At 41.3% G+C, this 18,867-nt stretch overlaps 1 non-coding gene across 1 annotated transcript; it reads right to left on the bottom strand.

Annotated features, from left to right (window-relative positions):
• Positions 1-7,835: 7,835 nt before the first annotated feature.
• On the bottom strand, positions 7,836-7,896 carry LOC118145966 (U7 small nuclear RNA). The gene has a single exon (XR_004731440.1). It is a non-coding gene; the product is annotated as a U7 small nuclear RNA (small nuclear RNA).
• Between the last annotated feature and the right edge of the window lie 10,971 nt (positions 7,897-18,867).

The following is an 18,867-nucleotide window of genomic DNA, read 5'->3' as shown; positions in this document are numbered from 1 at the left end:
TGCAACCTCTGTCTTCCAGGTTCAAGAGGTTCTCCTGCCTCAGCCTCCTAAGTAGCTGGGATTACAGGTGCACGCCACCACGCCCGGCTAATTTTTTTTTTGCATTTTTAGTAGAGACAGGTTTTCACCATCTTAGCCAGGCTGGTCTTGAACTCCTGACCTCGTGATCCACCCACATCGGCCTCCCAAAGTGCTGGGATTACAGGCGTGAGCCAGCATGGCTGATCAGTTTTTATATTTTTGTACAGATGGGGTTTTGTCACGTAGCCCATGCTAGTCTTGAACTCTTGAGCTCAAGCAATCCTCTGTCTTTGCCTCTCAAAGTGCTATTTTTTATTCAGTATTTTTATACTGAAAAAGTCAACTGTGGAGACTGAATGGCCACCAAACAAATGAGTATAAGATGCTGCCATCTTATGGCATTTTGGGCCAGGCCAAGTTAAGTAACCAACAGCAAGGACAGGCCAGCACAGGAAACTCTAGCCATGCCTGCCATTTTGCCCTGTTTACACTGCCTTCCTACCAGTAACATGATTTTCTTTCTCCAAATTTAATACTAAGAAGGAATCAATGACAGCACATGATAAAATAAACACTGAGGATCAAATAATAAAGCCCTCTAAGGATCAAGTAATAAAGCCCTCTCCTTCTAATAACTTGTAGTGTATAGCCTTTGTCAGGTTAGTTAACTTTTCTGGGTCTGAATTTTTCTTATCTATACGATGGGGACAGTAACACTCATCTCATAGTATTGTTGTAAGTTCAAATTAGAACACATGTGTAAATTCCTGGCAAATTGTGGGCATTTGACAACTGTGGCCAAATGTTCCTCTACTGAAGCATTTGTGCTGTTGTGAGTATCGCAAGGCAAAACCCCTCCCACTGAGTTCCCCCTGCACTGTCTCCAGCAGTTTTTCCATTATTCACAGCACTGCAAGATCCTATCAGAGTCTGTATCCTCCAATTCTGCTTATCTCTTACCCGTGACCCTTTCGCCTGCCCAACCCTGGGTGATCTGACACACTCAGCTCCCTCTCTGGCTTCATTTCCCAACATCATGCCTCTCCTTCACCTTCCTCTGCCCACTGGCCTCCTCCTTTTTGCTGTTCCTCTGCCTGAAAGGCTCCCCTAGATACTCACACAAATCTCCAGTCACTTTCTGAGGAAGGATCTGTAAGTCGGCATTTAAAATGACATCCATGAGTCTAAGGCAGTGGTCTGTGGCTCCTTTTGAAAAACACTGCTCTGTGGAAACAGATAAACCTAAGAATGAGTTTACTAGAACATGGATGCCTTTGGGGCAGAGTTTTTCAATCTTGGCAATAGCATTTGGAACCAAATCAGTTCTCTGTTCTGGGTGCTATCCTGTGCAGGATGTTTCATAGAATCCCTGGCCTCTGCCTGCCAGATGCCAGTAGCAACCCCCGCTCCCACCTGCTGTGACAATCAAATCTGTCTCCAGACAATGCAAATGTCCCAAGAGGCAGTGGGGTGGAGGGGGGTGCAAAATTGCTGCCACCATCTTCCAAAAAACTATTTCCCTGGAGTGTGCAAGGCCCTGGTCTAGAGTGTGTGCAGGTGGAGGTAATATTAATAATATGTTTAAAAATAAATTGCAAAACTCATGAGCTCATGTGAGCTATGGTGATTTACTGATGAAAATTCAGAATAATGAGTAGAGAAGAGGTATTCAGGTATTGTTTGTTGTCAAGTCAGTGCACATGAAGATGCTTTGTAGTGTCCAGGTGTCATGTCTTTCTATTCTGGTTTGGGAACTTTTTATGTTCTTTTCTTTTTCTTTTACTTTTTTTTTTTGAGATGCAGTCTCCCTCTGTCACCCAGGCTGGAGTGCAATGGCATGACCTCAGCTCACTGCAACCTCTGCCTCCCAGGTTCAAGCAATTCTCCTGACTCAGCCTCCCTAGTAGCTGGGATTGCAGGTGTATACCACCAAACCTGGCTAATTTTTGTAGTTTTAGTACAGGCGGGGTTTCACCATATTGGTCACACTGGTCTCAAACTCCTGATCTAGGTCATCTTCCCTCCTCAGCCTCCCAAAGTGCTGGGATTACAGGCATGAGCCGTCACACTTGGCCTTCTTTATTTTCAAATGCACCATTCCTTGCTAATTTCATAGCTCCCACTCCTGAAGGTAGCAATGCTGTTATTACTCATAATGCCATGACTGTTTGGAACCTGTTTGGATGGAAGCAATATAGACCTTTTGGCCTCTGCTGATCCTCAAAACCTTTAACTCATGACACTACATCATCCACCATATGCACATGGCTCCAGCAACTCTGTCATAAAGATTGTTATTATGCTTCATTGATGACGAACACAAATGCACATCTTACCTAGAGCCTGCATGGAAATGATAACACATTTGCTAGTATTCTTAAATTATTATTTCAGATTTTATGGCACAAACACATGACTCGCCTTTTAACTACATCTTCTCTTGAACTCATTAGGCTGTTATCAGTGCATTTCCTTGAATGTAATCTTTTTTTTTTTGAGACGGAGTTTTCTCTCTTGTTACCCAGGCTGGAGTGCAATGGCGCGATCTCGGCTCACTGCAACTTCCGCCTCCTGGGTTCAGGGAATTCTCCTGCCTCAGGCTTCTGAGTAGATGGGATTACAGGCGTGCACCACCGTGCCCAGCTAATTTTTGTATTTTTAGTAGAGACGGGGTTTCACTATGTTGACCAGGATGGTCTCGATCTCTTGACCTCGTGATCCACCCGCCTTGGCCTCCCAAAGTGCTGTGATTACAGGCTTAAGCCACCGCACCCGGCTGAATGTAATCTTTTTCAATGTCAGTGGTACACTGACATCAGCAGGCAGAATAGATGAGTGGCCCATTTGCACAAGGGTGCTATGCACAGGTGTCGCTGGGCATGGTGGCTCACACCTGTAATCCCAGCACTTTGGGAGGTGGAGGCAGGAGGATCATGAGGTCAGGAGTTTAAGACCAGCCTGGCCAACATGGTGAAACCCCATCTCTACTAAAAATACAAAAATTAGCCGAGCGCGGTGCTTCATGCCTGTAACCTCAGCTATCAGGAGGCTGAGGCATAAGAATCACTTGAAGCCAGGAGGCAGAGGTTTCAGTGAGCCAAGATCATGCCATTGTGATTCATCCTGGCAACAGAGCAAGACTTTGTATTCAAAAAAGAAAAAATGAATAGGAGGTGTCACAGTGTACACAGGCAAGAATCAGTGGACAAGCCCACATATGTAGCCCAAGCCAAAAGATCAGTAATGGAGAAGCAGCAGAAATTCTAAAATATATGAGGGGGAAGATCCACTAAGTGCGAAGGTATAGCAGCTCAGTGTCTGATTGTGAGTGACAGTCAACCCAAATCTTCTTTGGCACCATCCTAATGGCCCAACCTCACATGTGCCAGTAAAAGAATATTGTGTTGGCCAGCAGGAGTGATCTGCCCCACAGGCTGTCCTGGAAATGTGGCCTGGCCACTGGGCTCTGAGACAACCCCATAGGCACACATTCTGCAACTCCTCAGGACATCTGTTTGACCCCATGCACTAGGAAGAAGGTGAGAGAGCACTCGAAGGAGAGAAACTGAGTTTGGAGCATCCCACCTGGAGAACACTACTAGTCTCAGCCTGTCCCAGTGAAAAGAGAGAAACTTAGAAATTTCAAGGTGGGTACTCCACAGTGGGATGGAGAGTGACAGGGCCCTGTCTGCCCAGGGCCAAGGGTGGCAGTACCACACTGGAGCAATGTAGAGTAAGTCAGCAACTTCTTAAAGTGTTTTTTCATGGGAGAGCAAGGTTCCCTTGCTGGAGCATTGGGTCTTCAATACAGGATTATTCCTGGAGATGTTAATTATTAATATTATATATGTTAGCTGGTGGTAAAACATGAAAGATAAAGCCAGAAAAGTTTATTTTGCTTTTTTTAATTTTTAATTTTTATGGATACAAACTAGGTGTATATATTTATGGAATGTATGGGATATTTTGATACAAGCAAACAATGTGTAGTAACCACATCAGGGTAAACGGGGTATCCATCACCTCAAGCATTCATCCTTTCTTTGTGTTACAAAAATTTCAATTGTACTCCCTCAGTTATTCTAAAATATACAACAAATTATTGCTGACTGCAGTCGCCCTGTTGTGCTATTAAATACTAGATCCTATTCACTGTATCTAACTATATTTTTGTATACCATCCCCATTTCCCACCCACTGTCCTTTCCAGTCTCTGGTAGCCATCAATCTACACTCAGTGAGTTCAATGGTTTTAATTTTTAGCTCCCACAAATGAGTAAGAACATGAGAAGTTTGTCTTTCTGTGCTTGGCTTATTTAACTTAACATAATATCCTCCAACTCCATCCATGTTGTTGCAAATGACAAGATCATTCTTATTTTTCTTTTTTATGGGTGAATAGCACTCCATATATACCACTTTGTTGTTGTTGTTGTTGTCTGAGACAGAGTCTCGCTCTGTCACCCAGGCTGGAGTGCAGTGATGCAATCTTGGCTCACTGCTACCTCTGCCTCCTGGGTTCTAGCAATTCTCCTGCCTCAGCTTCCTGAGTAGCTGGGATTACAGGTGCATATCACCACGCCCAGCTAATTTTTGTATTTTTAGTAGAGATGGGGTTTCGCCATGTTGGTCAGGCTCATCTCAAACTCCTGACCTCGTGATCCAGCCACCTCGGCCTCCCAAAGTGCTGGGATTATAGGCATGAACCACCACGCCCAGCCATTTTCTTTATCCATTCATCTGTTGATGGACATTGAGGTTGCTTCCAAATCTTGCCTATTGTTAATAGTGCCACAGTAAACATGGGAGAGCAGATTATGTCTTCAACATATTGATTTCCTTCATTTTGAGTATATACCTAGCAATGGGATTGCTGGATCATATGGTAGCTCTATTTTTAATTTTTTGAGAAAATACTATAGTGTTCTCCTTCGTGGTTGTACTAATATATATTATCTCCAACAATGTGTGAGGGTTCCCCTTTCTCCACATCTGTGCCAGTGTTTGTTATGGACTATCTTTTGGACAAAATCCATTTTAACTGGGGTGAGATGATATCTCATTGTAGTTTTAATTTGCATTTCTCTGATGATAAGTGATGCTGAGCACCCTTTTAAATACCTGTTTGCCATTTATATGTTTTCTTTTGAGAAATGTCTATACAGATCTCTTATCCATTTTTAATCAGATTAGTATATCTGATTAGTGTATATTAGATTAGTATATCTTTCCCTACTGAGTTGTTGTAAATTCCTGGCAAATTATAGGCATGCACCACCATGACCAGCTAATTTTGTATTTTTTCATAGAGACATGGTTTCACTATGTTGCAGACTGGTCTCAAACACCCAACCTCAGGTGACCTTCCCATCTTGGCCTCCCAAAGTGCTGAGATTACAGGCATGAGCCACTGAGCCTGGCCTTTTTTGTATTTTCTATAGAGATGGAGTTTTGCCATTTTGCCCAGGCTGATCTTTAACTCCCAGGCTCCAGCAATCTGCCCACTTCAACCTCCCAAAGTGCTGGCCAAAGGTGTGAGCCACCAAGCCTGGCCTTCTAGGTCTTTAAGATGCATCATTAGGTTGTTTGATGTTTGATGTTTTTCTTTTTCTTTAACATAGGTGCTTATTGTTATAAACTTTCCTCTTCTTTTTTTTTAGACAGTCTCACTCGTAGCCCAGGATGGAGTGCAGTGCTGCAATCTTGACTCACTGCAACCTTCACCTCCCAGGTTCAGGTAATTCTTCTGTCTCAGCCTCCTGAGTAGTTGGGACTACAGGTGCATGCCACCATGCCCAGCTAATTTTTTTTTTTTTTTTTGTATTTTTTTAAGTAGAGACAGGGTTTCACTGTATTAGCCAAGATGGTCTCGATCTCCTGACCTGATGATCCACCTACCTTGGCTTCCCAAAGTGCAGGGATTATAGGCTTGAACCACCGTGCCCAGCCTAAACTTTCCTCTTCATACTGCTTTTGTTGTATCCCATAGGTTTTGGCATGTTGTGTTTCCGTTTCCATTTTCATTTTTTCAAGAAACTTAAAAATTTCTTTATTAACCCATGATCATTCAGGAGCATATTGTCTAATTTCCATGTATTTGTATAGTGTCCAAAACTCCTTTTCTTATTGATTTCCGATTGTATTCCATTGTAGTGAGAGAAGATACCTGATATAATTTCATTTCTTTTTCAACTTTTAAAGTCTTGTTTTGTGGTCTAACATATAGTTCATTCTTGAGTGATCTAAGTGCTGAGGAGAAGAATGTGTATTCTGCAGCTGTTGGATGTAATGTTCCGTAAATATCTATTAGGTCCATTTGGTCTATAGCGCAAATGAAGTCTGATGTTTCTTTTTTGATTTTCTGTCTGGATGATCTGTCTAATGTTGCAAATGTGGTGTAAAAACCTCTAGCTATTATTGTATTGGGGTCTATCTCTCTCTTTAGCTCTAATAATACATGCTTTATATATCTGGGTGCTTCTGTGTTGAGTGCCTATATTTTTATAACTGTTATATCTTCTTGCTAAATTGACCCCTTTATCATTTTATAATGACATTCTTTGTCTTTTTAAAATAGATTTGTCTTGAAATCTATTTTGTCTTATATAATTATAGCTATTGGCTGGGTGCAGTGGCTCTTGCTTGTAATCCCAGCACTTTAGGAGGCTGAAGTAGGCAGATCACAAGGTCAGGATTTCGAGACCAACCTTGCCAGCATAGTGAAACCCTATCTCTACTAAAAATACAAAAAATTAGCCTGGTCTGATGGTAGGTGCCTGTAATCCCAGCTACTCAGGAAGCTGAGGCAGAAGAATCATTTGCATCCACGAGGTGGAGGTTGCAGTGAGCTGAGATTGTGTGAGACTGTCTCAAAAAAAAAAAAAAAAAAAAAATACTACTCCTGCTCTTTCTTGGTTTCCATTGGCATTAAATATCTTTTTGCATCCATTCATTTTCACTGTTTGTGTGTCTTTAGAGGAAAAGTGTATTTCTTACAGGCATTGAATCTTGGTTTTTTTTTAATCCATTCAGCCACTGTGTGACTTCTGACTGAAGTTTAGTCCATTTATGTTCAATGTTACTATTGATAAGTAAGAACTTACTACTGCCATTTTGTTATTTGTTTTCTGGTTGTTTTGTAGTCTTCACCTCCTTCTTTCCTTTCTTCTTGTCTTCCTTGTAGTGAAGGTAATTTTCTCTGGTGGTATGTTTTAAATTCTTCCTTTTTATTTTTTGTGTATCTGGTTTTCATGTTTTTGTTTTTGTTTTGTATTTTTGAGACAGTATCTCGCTCTGTCACCCAGGCTGGAATGCAGTGGCTCCATCTCAGTTCACTGCAACCTCCACCTCCCAGGATCAAGCAATTCTCCTTCCTCAGCCTCCTGGGTAGCTGGGACTACAGGCATGTGCCACCACACCTGGATAATTTTTGTATTTTTAGTAGAGACAGGGTTTCACCATACTGGCCAGGCTGGTCTCAAACTCCTGATCTGCCTGCCTCAGCCTTCCAAAGTGTTGGGATTACAGGCGTGAGCCGCCACACTGGCCTAATTGTATGTTTTTTATTTGAGGTTACCATGAGGCTTGCAGATAATATCTTACAACCATTATTTTAAGCTGATGACAACTTAACACTGATTGCATAAACAAATGAACTAACAAACACACACAAAGAAAACTAATAAAAACTCTACATTTTAACTTCATCTGCTTGCTTTTTACCTTTTTGCTGTTTCTATTTATATCTTATTATATGGTCTATGTCTTGAAAAGTTGTTGTAGTTATTATTTTTGACAGGTTCATTTTCTGTGAGGGAGGCTTCTGGTAAAAACCAGAAAGCCTGCTGGACAAATTCCAAAAGACCTGTAACACTGACAGGTTTGTCTTTTAACCTTTCTATGGAAGATATGGGTAGTTTACCACCAAAATTATGGTGTTATAATAGTCTCTATTTTTCTGTGTAATCACTATTCCCAGTAAGTTTTATATTTTCAGATGACTTCTTATTGCTCATTAACATTCTTTTCTTTCAGATGGAAGAACTCCCTTTTCATTTCTGGTAGGACAGGTCTGTTGATGAAATACCTTAGCTTTTGTTTGTCTGAGGAATTCTTTTGTTTCTCCTTTATGTCTAAAGGATATTTTCACTGGATATAGTGTTCTAGGATAAAAGTATTTTTCCTTCAGCACTGTAAATTTGTTAAGCCACTCTCTTCTGGCCTGTGAGATTTCCACTGAAAAGCCTGCTGCCAAGCTTATTTGAGCTCCATTGTATGTAATTTGTTTCTTTCCTCTTGCTGCTTTTAGGGTCCTTTCTTTATCCTTGACCTTTGGGAGTTTGGTTATTAAATGTCTCAAGGTAGTTTTATTTGGGCTAAATCTGCTTGGTGTTCTATAACCTTCTTGCACTTAAATATCGATATCTTTCTCTAGCTTTGGAAAATTATCTGTTATTCTCTCTTTGAATAAACTTTCTACCCAGATTTCTCTCTACCTCCTCTTTAAGGCCAGTAACACTTAGATTTCCCCCTTTGAGGCTTTTTGTAGATCTTGGAGGTATACTTCTTTCTTTTTAATTCATTTTCTGTTGTCTCCTCTGGCTGTGTATTTTCAAATAGCCTGTCTTGAAGCTCACTAATTCTTCCTTCTGCTTGATCAATTATGCTAAAAGACAGCTGGGATTGGTCGCTGGTGCTTTATTTAGTTCATTTGGTGAGGTCATGTTTTCCTGGATGGTCCTGATGCTTGCAAATGTTTATCAGTGTCTGGTCATTGAAGAATTAGGTATTCATTACAGTCTTCACAGGGCTTGTTTGCACCTGTCCTTCTTGGGAAGGATTTCCAGGCATTCAAAGGAACTTGGATGCTGTGATTTAAGTTTTTTTTTTAAATCATGGCAGCCATATCCGCACTAGGGGGATATGGTATATCTCCAAGCCCCCCAGTAATGCTGTGGCTCTTGCAGACTCATAGAGGTAGTGCCTTGGTGGTCTTGGGTAAGATTTAGGAGAATTCCCTGGATTACCAGGCAGAGACTCTCGTTCTCATCCTTAACTTTCCCCCACAAATGAAGTCTCTGTCTTTGTACCGAGCTGCCTGGATCTGGGAGAGGGGAACATAAGCTCCCCTGTGGTCACCACCACTGGGACTGCCCTGGGTCAGACCTGAAGCAAACATAGAGCTGGGTTTCTCCAAAGGTCCACGGTGACCATTACTTGGCTATCACTTATGTTCACTCAAGACCCAAGGGATCTAAAATCAGCAGGTGGAAAATAGAGCCAGGCTTGTGTCCTTCCTTTCAGGGTGGTAAGGTCCCCTGGTCCTGGGTATGTTCAAAGATGCCATCTGGGAGCCAGAGTCTGGAATCAAGAACCTTAGAAATCTTATCTACTGCTGCTGAGCTGGCACTCAAGCCACAAAACAGGAGTCCTTCCCATTCTTCCCTCCCCTTTCCACAAACAGGAGTCTCTCTTCATAGCCACCACTGCCCCGGGCCTGCAGCAAGTACTGCCAGGCTACTATGAATGTTCACTCAAGGCCTAAGCCTCTTCAATCAGCTTGTGGTCAATGCTGCAAGGCCTGGGACTCACCCTTCAGGTTAGAGGGCTCTTCTCTGGCCCAGGGCAGGTCCAAAAATGCCATCCATGAACCATGACCTGAAACTAAAAACACCAGGAGTCTGCTTGGTGCTCTATCCCACCGTGGCTGAGCTAGTACCCAAGCTACAAGACAGAGTGCCTTTTATTTCTCCATACTATTTCTTCAAGTAGAAGTCTGTCCCCATAGCCCCCACAGCCAGGAATGTGCTGGGTCACACCTAAAGGCAACATAGCTCTGAGCTTTACCCAAGGCCCAGGGTGAGTAAAGCCTGATTACCACTGCTGATTATTCTTTTCCTTCAAGGCAGTGAGTTCCCTTCTGGCCCAGGGAGTGTCTAGAAATGTCATGAGATGGCTAGACCCTGGAATGCGTTCCTCAGGTTGCAAGACAAAGTCCTCTTTACTCTCCCTTCTCTCCTCAAGTAGACGGGAGGAGTCTCTCCCAGAGCTGTGAACTACACTGCCTGAGGTTGAGAAAGGGATGATGCCAGCACTCCCTTGACCTCCCTGGCTGATGTCTCAGTTAGTCATATCTACCCGAGTACAAGTACACTGGCTCCAAGCCCAGTACAGCAACAGGGCTTACTCAGGAATTGTAATCCTTATGGCCTAGACTGCTTTTCAAGTGTATTTAGGACCCCACAGCCCTTTAGCAAATGGTGGCAGCTTGCCAGAGCTCAAGTTCTGACCACTGGCATGGGCAATTTGACTCTCGCTAGGTCTGATTCAAATGCCCCCTCTAAGCGCTCCAGCTGAGTTCTGCCCTGTGTTGTTTTCCACTGTGACAGGGCAGCACTGAGCCCCAATGCAAAGTCCCACAATCACTGCACTCTCCCTCTCACAAGTGCATAGATTCTCTCTATATTCTATGCAGCCATAGCCAGGTGATGACAGAGGGGTGGTGTAGGCAATTTGAGATTATTTTTCCTACCCTCTTCAGTGCCTCTTTCCTCAATGTGATGTTAAAACCAGGTACTATGATGACTCACCTGATTTTTGGTTGTGTTGAATATGCTTTTTTGTGTGGATAGTTGTTCAATTTGGTGTTCCTGCAGGAAGAACAATTTCTGGAGGCCTCTATTTGGCCATATTGCTCCCCAGTCTGTATTCTTTTGCATTTAGTTTTGTTTGTTTGTTTCTTGTTTTAATTGCTATTAACATAATGTGATATCAGCTGCCTCCTTTGATGCATTTAGTTTTATAGACTCCACTCATTTCCAAAGTTACTTAGGTCAGCAATTTTCTCCCATTTCCTTCATTGAGGTTTTCTCATAATACAGTTAGATTATTTTGTCACATTCTTTATTTCCTCTTGGGATACTCTATCTGAGCTCTTAGATTTTTTTTTTTACATTTGCATACATTAGGTTCTAAGGGTTTTGACAAATGCAAGGTGTCATGTACCATGTCACTACTGTTATGATATTACACAAAATAAAGTCACCATCCTAAAATATCCTCTGTGATTTACCTATTCGATCTTCCTCCCTTGGTGAATTCCTACCAATTTGTTTTCCATCTCTGTAGTTTTTACCTTTCATAATGTATAAAATAAAATCATGGCCCAATGAGGTGGCTCACACCTGTAATCCCAGCACTTTGGGAGGCCGAGGTAGGCAGATCAAGAGATTGAGACCATCCTGGCCAACATGGTGAAACCCCATCTCTACTAAAAATACAAAAAATTAGTCTGGTGCTGTGGCTCACACCTGTAATCTCAGCTAATCAGGAGGCTGAAGCAAGAGAATTGCTTGAACCCAGGAGGCAGAGGTTGCAGTGAGCCAAGATAGCATTACTGCACTCCATCCTGGTGACAGAACAAGACCCTGTCTAAAAAAAAAAAAAATATATATATATATAGTAAAAAGCTTTTCAGACTTGCTTCTTTGATTTACTGATATACATTCAACATTTGTCCATGTCTTTGCTTTGCTTGATAACTCATTTCTTAATTTTTTTTAAATTGTGGTAAAATAAACATAACATTTTCCATTTCAGCCATTTTTAACCATATTCTTTTCCTTCTTTTTCTTTTTTGAGACAGAGTCTTGCTCTGTCGCCCAGGCTGGAGTGCAGTGGCACAATCTCGGCTCACTGCAACCTCTGCCTCCCAGTTTCAAGTGATTATTCTGCCTCAGCCTCCCAAGTAGCTGGGACTACCAGTATTTGCCACCACACCTGGCTAATTTTTGTGTTTGTAGCAGAGATGGGGTTTCACCATGTTGGCTGGTCTCAAACTCCTGACCTCATAATTCTTATAGTGAACCTCAAGACTCTCTTCAAAGACTCAGTATGTCAGTATGTTCAGCTTTCTTATTCCTTCTCGATTTTAAAGTTTAATTACCTTATAATTCCAGTAAACAACCTTCTCCACTAGTTCTAATCAGTAGTTCATATCTGTTCCTCTGGCCCCCGGCTCCATCCTGACTCATCCCAGTCACCCTCTCCAGTCACCTGTTCTAGTCACCTTCTTTGACCTAGGTCACCCCTGGCTACCTGCTCTGACCCACTCATAACCATCCTTCCCACCAAAACACCCACCCTGCCACTCCAGCTAGGTCCCCTGTTCTCTTTAAAATAGTCAATCAGGATTAGTCTAGCTCGTGCGGTCTAAACGTAGCCAATAGGGGAACAACACAGCAGTAGGGATGACCCCCATCAGACATAAGTACCCCTTCCCCCTTGTCCAAGCGTGCAGCTGCCATTGCTTCATCTGTGAGCTGCATACTTCTACAGAAGTAAACTGCCTTGCTAAGACGATTTATCTTCAAGTGCTATTTCTTTTGCGACATCAAAATTTTACTTAAAACAATTCTGGGGGCTTGTCCAGCATTCACCATTCTCCTCTGGGTGATCTCAGACCCTCTCTTGTGAAAAGACGAGTACTGCTGCTTCATTGCATCAGCCTCGTTGGTAAGGGATCGAGTACTACCCAATGTGACAAACAAGCCCAGCCTTTCAGCAACATGGAGGGACAAAAAGGCCTATGAATACTATGGCAACTAAGCAACTCTGTGCACAGGCCAAGAAAAAGATGCCACGGGAGCTGGTAAAGTATTTCCTTTGTGGTCAGGACCAAAGTAAGAAAAGCCATGGGAGGAGCAGTAAACTATTCCTTGGTTGGAATATACCAAGGCAAGAAAAGCCACAGGTGGGGGTCCAGTGAAGGATTCCTTGCTTGGGGTGGCTTGGAGGTTAAAAAGAGGTAAAACATCTCCATTGAGGGGGATTGAACCTCCCACAAACCTTCAATAGTAGGGGAGGCAAGAAATTTCTAGTAAGGGAAATTGAGACTCACCCTAAAAGGTGAAAGATTTCCAGTAAGGGAAATTGAACCTTACCCCAAAAATGGGAGAAATACAAGATTAAAAAAAAAAAAAAAGAGGTCGGGCACGGTGGCTCAAGCCTGTAATCCCAGCACTTTGGGAGGGCGAGGCGGGTGGATCACGAGGTCAAGAGATCGAGACCATCCTGGTCAACATGGTGAAACCCCGTCTCTACTAAAAATACAAAAAATTAGCTGGGCATGGTGGCGCGTGCCTGTAATCCCAGCTATTCAGGAGGCTGAGGCAGGAGAATTGCCTGAACCCAGGAGGCGGAGGTTGTGGTGAGCCGAGATCGCGCCATTGCACTCCAGCCTGGGTAACAAGAGCGAAACTCCGTCTCAAAAAAAAAAAAAAAAAAAAAGATATTCAGAACTTCCCTTTCCCCTCTTCTCAGGGGAAGAAAGAGGTACGATCCATAGAGCTGCTATGGGAGCCTAGGAAAGTGAAGACTGCTCCCCGCCCCCCGGCCAAAACATTCCTACAGTGGATCAAAAATTTCCCACCAAGATCCCTGCTGTGTCGTTCCCGTATTGGCTAGGGTTAGACCACACAAGCTAGACTAATCCCGATTGTCTATTTTAAAGAGAGCAGGGGTCCTCGCTGGAGTGGCAGGGTGGGTGTTTTGGCAGGAAGGATGGTTACAGGTGGGTCAGAGAGGGTAGCCAGGGGTGACATAGGTCAAAGAAGGTGACCAGAGCAGGTGACTGGAGCTCAATGGGTAAAAGCTAAGATCCAAGATACGTGATGTAGTGAGTGAGTGTGTGTGTGTGTGTGTGTGTGTGTGTGTGTATTTAAAGGGTCTACAGGGTTTGTTTTTTTCTCTCCTAGGACCTCATCTTTTTTATTGAGCAAGGTTTTTCTTTTCAGTTGACTGAATTCTGTTTCCTACATTTACTTCTTCTCTCTCTCCTTTCTCTCGTACCCTCTGCTGCATGAGAAACTTAAATAGTCTGTAATAGCCTGGGGTTCCTTTAAGGAAATGGAGAAGGCAACAGACTCCTTTTTGGGGGAGAAACCTGTTTTCCTTATGGAACCCCAAAAGTGTAAACAGAAAAGTTCATCTCAGCTTCTGTTTGCTTTTGTATTGTGTTACGTAATTTATTGACCAAAACAATTACTTGCAACCGAGACTATGCTTGAGTATTTAAAAAAGAGTGTATTCAACATTAAGAAATGTCTGTTTAAAAAAAATTCTTTTTAAGTACACTGTAAAAACATCACTTGGTCTAGTCTCATAATAATTCTCCCTTTTCGGAAACCCAGGATTTGGTATAGGTTCTGCCCAGAGCTCTGAGATCTAGTTAAAAGATAGGTAGTCCCTATCCAAATAAAGTTGGTCTCCTTATACAATACTATGATTTTTATAATTTTATGTTTGATTTGACATCTATCTTTAATCTCCCTCTAGCACACCAGTCTTTTCCTCTCTGCACCTTATGATGTAATTTTGTTATTTGATTTTCACCTGAGTTGTTTCCTTTAATATGCAAATTTAAGGCTATTTAGCTGACAACTGCCTAGGGTTGTGAAACAAGTTATCAAGAACCTGAAAGTCTAAGATGAAAGAAAAAGAAGGTCTTTATGAATCTACAAGTGGCACATACCTGTAGTCCCAGCTACTCAGGAGGCTGAGGCAGGAGAATTGGTTGAACACAGGAGGCACAATTTGCAGTGGGCCAAGATTGTGCCACTGAACACCAGCCTGGGCAACAGAGTGAGACTCCCATATCAAAAAAAAAAAAGAATTTGTCAGGAATACATTGTCATTTGCATTTACTAATTAAGCAATTTCATACTTATCCCAGCCAGATACTGTAAGGTGTCAAAATCTGGCATAGCAGTTACAAAACTATAAAACCAGCCCAAGAGAAAATGATTTTGCTATGTAATAATTTTAAAAAATACATTAATGTTGCTTTAAAAAATAGCTACATCTTGAATTTAGTAAGATTACCATAACTTCTACTCTGGTGATGTTAGACAGTCTTATCCACAGACAGTAAGAGGTTTGCTTTGGGAAAGGACAGTTATCATTTTTGTTTCAAAGTTAAACTATAAACTATGTTTCTCCCAAGGTTAGTTCAGCCTACACCCAGGAATATCGAGGAAAGGTTGGAGTTTAGAAGCAAGATGGAGTTACTTAGGGCAAATCCTTTTCACTGTCTGTTATAATTTTGCAATGGTGGTTTCATAACTTTAAATTATGACTACCACAGTTTCTCTAAATAATCTAGGTAAATGACTAAAATAAAATATAATTAGATAAATGAAATGGAATAAATACTTGTAGATAGGCATAATTTAGACCCTAAAGTTATAGTAAATTATAGGTATTTTATTATTTCAGTATTTTCCAAAAAAATATATTACAGGAAAACATTCTTTATTTTAAAAACAAAAAAAGTGTCCTTTTAAAAAAGTAAATATTTTTATCTAATTTAAAGCTTATCGAAAGGTCATGTATAAAACGAGACAAAAGGAACCAGGAAGTAAGAGAGATGTAAACAAAATTATAGAAAGAAAGAGTATTTTTTGGTAAGAAAGCTTAAAGGAAAATAATTTTATTTATTCTTTTTTTTTTTTTGAGACAAAGACTTGCTCTACCTCCCAGGCTGGAGTGAAGTGGTACAATCTGAGCTCACTGCAACTTCCATCCCTGGCTTCAACTGATTCTCCTGCCTCAACCTCTCAAGTAGCTGGGAGTATAGGCACCCACCACTACCCCCGTCTAATTTTTGTATTTTTAGTAGAGATGGGGTTTTGACATATTGGCCAGGCTGGTCTTTAACTCCTGACCTCAGGTGATTCACCCACCTCAAACTCCCAAAGTGCTGGTGAGGGAATGTATACTCTCCTTGGGTACACAAGAGGGGTGCGGTTTCAAAGGCAAGAACTTCCCAGTGACATGCCTGATGTGCCTTCTTTCACATCTCCATCCAGGAGCTTAGAGGGCTTTGTTTAACTTTCATGCATGTGGGAAGATAGACTGCCCAGATGAGCTTCCTTTGTTTAGAAAAGCCCATGAGAAGCTATGGGAGCACTGTGGGCCAAACAACAAATCAGATGTCAGAAATCAAAGATCAATCACTCCAGCAGAAGTTTAAAGGAATTCCTTTCATAGGATGGAAAACTTGAATGGGGTGGGAATAACACCCAGGTTAAAAGTCCCCTTCTCTTACATCTGAGCAGACTCCATTTCTGGATGCCCTCTCAAGACAGCATGAGAGCTCTCTCTCTCTCTCTCTCTCTCTCTCTCTCTCTCTCTCTCTCTCTCTCTCTCTCTCTCTCTTTCTCCTTCTTCTCTCTAGCTAAATAAATCACTTTCTGCAAAACTCTTTGGGGTCCAATGTTTACTTAAGAGAGCTCAACGCACCCAGCAGGGTCCTCTCCCCCATTCTTGGGTGAGTGAGGGACCAAGGGCCTGAAATAATACATCCTACTGGGGAGAGACCTAAGCCCATCATCCACAAACTTGGTCACACCAGGATTACAGGCATGAGCCACTGTGCCCAGCCAAGAAATAATTTTATATGAGAAAAAAAACCTTGTAAGGTAAATTTAGACCTAGAATAAAATAACTGGTTGTTTCAGAAAGGAGGATGTTCAGGACAAACCAGAAAGTTCAAGCATGTAATGAATGGTCTGTGTAAATCACAATAAAAAATTTATTTTAAAAAAAACTTTTTCATATAATTAAAAGAAAATTATAATGGCTCTTCTAGACATTGGGTTCGATATAAAGAAACACACAAAAAAATTGAATAGAACATTAAAATTTCCTTAAGGGATTGGTAACCTCTTAATAAATTATAAGAGATTTTTATTTTGCTTAATACAAGGTTCAACTTTTATTGCATCATGCTGTTTTCAGTTTTCTCTCCCTTTTTAAAAGATGCAAAATTATAATGCTCTCCCTCCACTCATTTTCAGCTCATGCACCTTTTTTTCCCCCTCAAGTTCTGTTTGTTGTGGCCTGCTGCTAATAATATTTTCTTAAAGATCTAAAGGAAATGTTTTCTTTTTTTCTTTCTTTCTTTTTTTTTTTTTTGAGACAGAGTTTCGCTCTTGTTGCCCAGGCTGGAGTGCAATGGTGCAATCTCGGCTCACCACAACCTCCTCCTCCTGGGTTCAGGCAATTCTCCTCCCTCAGCCTCCTGAGTAGCTGGGATTACAGGCACACACCACCATGCCCAGCTAATTTTTTGTATTTTTAGTAGAGATGGGGTTTCACCATGTTGACCAGATGGTCTCGATCTCTTGACCTCGTGATCCACCCACCTCAGCCTCCCAGAGTGCTGGGATTACAGGTGTGAGCCACCATGCCTGGCCCAGAAATGTTTTCTTCCAACATAACCTTCTGTACACTGCAGAAGGTCTTTTGCCTTTGTGTAACTACCCTAACAAATTTTACATTTTATCAAAATAATCCCTATGCTATTACTATTAAATTTTGGTTTTGTTAGGAAAAAACTGAGGTTAAATTTTTTTTAAGTTAAGATTATTACATCCATAAATTAACCATTAATGTTGAAGGTACACTGATGCAAGACCAGCATGTGGGCCCCAGTGTCAGATTAACAAAGTTTTCTTGAAGCATTAACCAACTCCTTAATAAAGGTTATAAAAGGTTTATGGAAGTTATATTTTATAATCAAGATTAAAATTTTATAGATCATTTATAAAATTTTGAAAAACAAATTTAATTAGCTTCATGCTGTTCTGTTTTGGTTTTTATTTTTTATTTTTTTTTTTTGAGACGAAGTCTCATTCTTCACGGAGGCTGGAGTGCAGTGGTGTGATCTTGGCTCACTGCAACCTCTGCCTCAGCCTCCTGAGTAGCTGGGATTACAGGCACCCATCACCATGCCTGGCTAATTTTTTGCATTTTTTTTTTTTTGAGACGGAGTTTCACTCTTGTTACCCAGGCTGGAGTGCAATGGCGTGATCTTGGCTCACTGCAACCTCTGCCTCCTGGGTTCAGGCAATTCTCCTGCCTCAGCCTCCTGAGTAGCTGGGATTACAGGCACGCACCACCGTGCCCAGCTAATTCTTTGTATTTTTAGTAGAGACGGGGTTTCACCATGTTGACCAGGATGGTCTCCATCTCTTGACCTCATGATCCATCCCCTTGGCTTCCCAAAGTACTGGGATTACAGGTATGAGCCACTGCACCCAGCCTGTGCTGTTTTTATTATGGCTTATTGTTTGGAAAATTAAGTATCCTCTCTCAAAGAATGAAGGTTTTCACCTTTTTTTCAAATCCTTGTGTTATCACTTTGGTTAAATGAATGATTTAACCTGTGATCCTATTTTGTGATATCAAGTGTTTTAAAACTTTGATATTTGACAGACTTTCCAAAATTAAATCATAAATTATGTCTTTCCTGATTTAATTAATTATTTAGGATATTATTAATAGGTTCCCTAAAGTCCAAAAACAACAGATTTGGCTTATCTGTATAATAAAAATTATACAGGAAGCACTGTCACATATAAAATGGTGTTTGGTTTCCTTTGGGCTACCTTTGTATAAATATGTTATCGGTATGTGTTCCAAAATTATGGGAAACTTCTATAACATAGTATAAATAGAGACAGTGATATAACTTAATGTACATGTCAATAATAATTATAATTGTTATGTTAAATTACTGTGTGCCACAGAGGTAACAAATTTCCTTGCCAATTGTATCTTTGACTATGGCTGCCCTAAAAATGTCTGTCATCCACAGACAATTGTAGACTTGTTTTGGTCCTCTCTAGAAGGTGGTTTTGTAATCAGCTATAGAACTCTTAACAGGTGTTCTTAAATGCAGATTTCTGATAACTTTGGAAATTGGGACATTAGAATAGAGGAAAAAAGAAACTTTCAGGAATCTCATAGAGGGTCTCCCATGGAGAGCCAAAATGTTCATGAATA

This window comes from Callithrix jacchus, chromosome 10 (assembly GCF_049354715.1).
Source record: "Callithrix jacchus isolate 240 chromosome 10, calJac240_pri, whole genome shotgun sequence".
NCBI classification, from domain to species: domain Eukaryota; kingdom Metazoa; phylum Chordata; class Mammalia; order Primates; family Cebidae; genus Callithrix; species Callithrix jacchus.
This window is presented reverse-complemented; position numbering and strand designations above follow the sequence as displayed.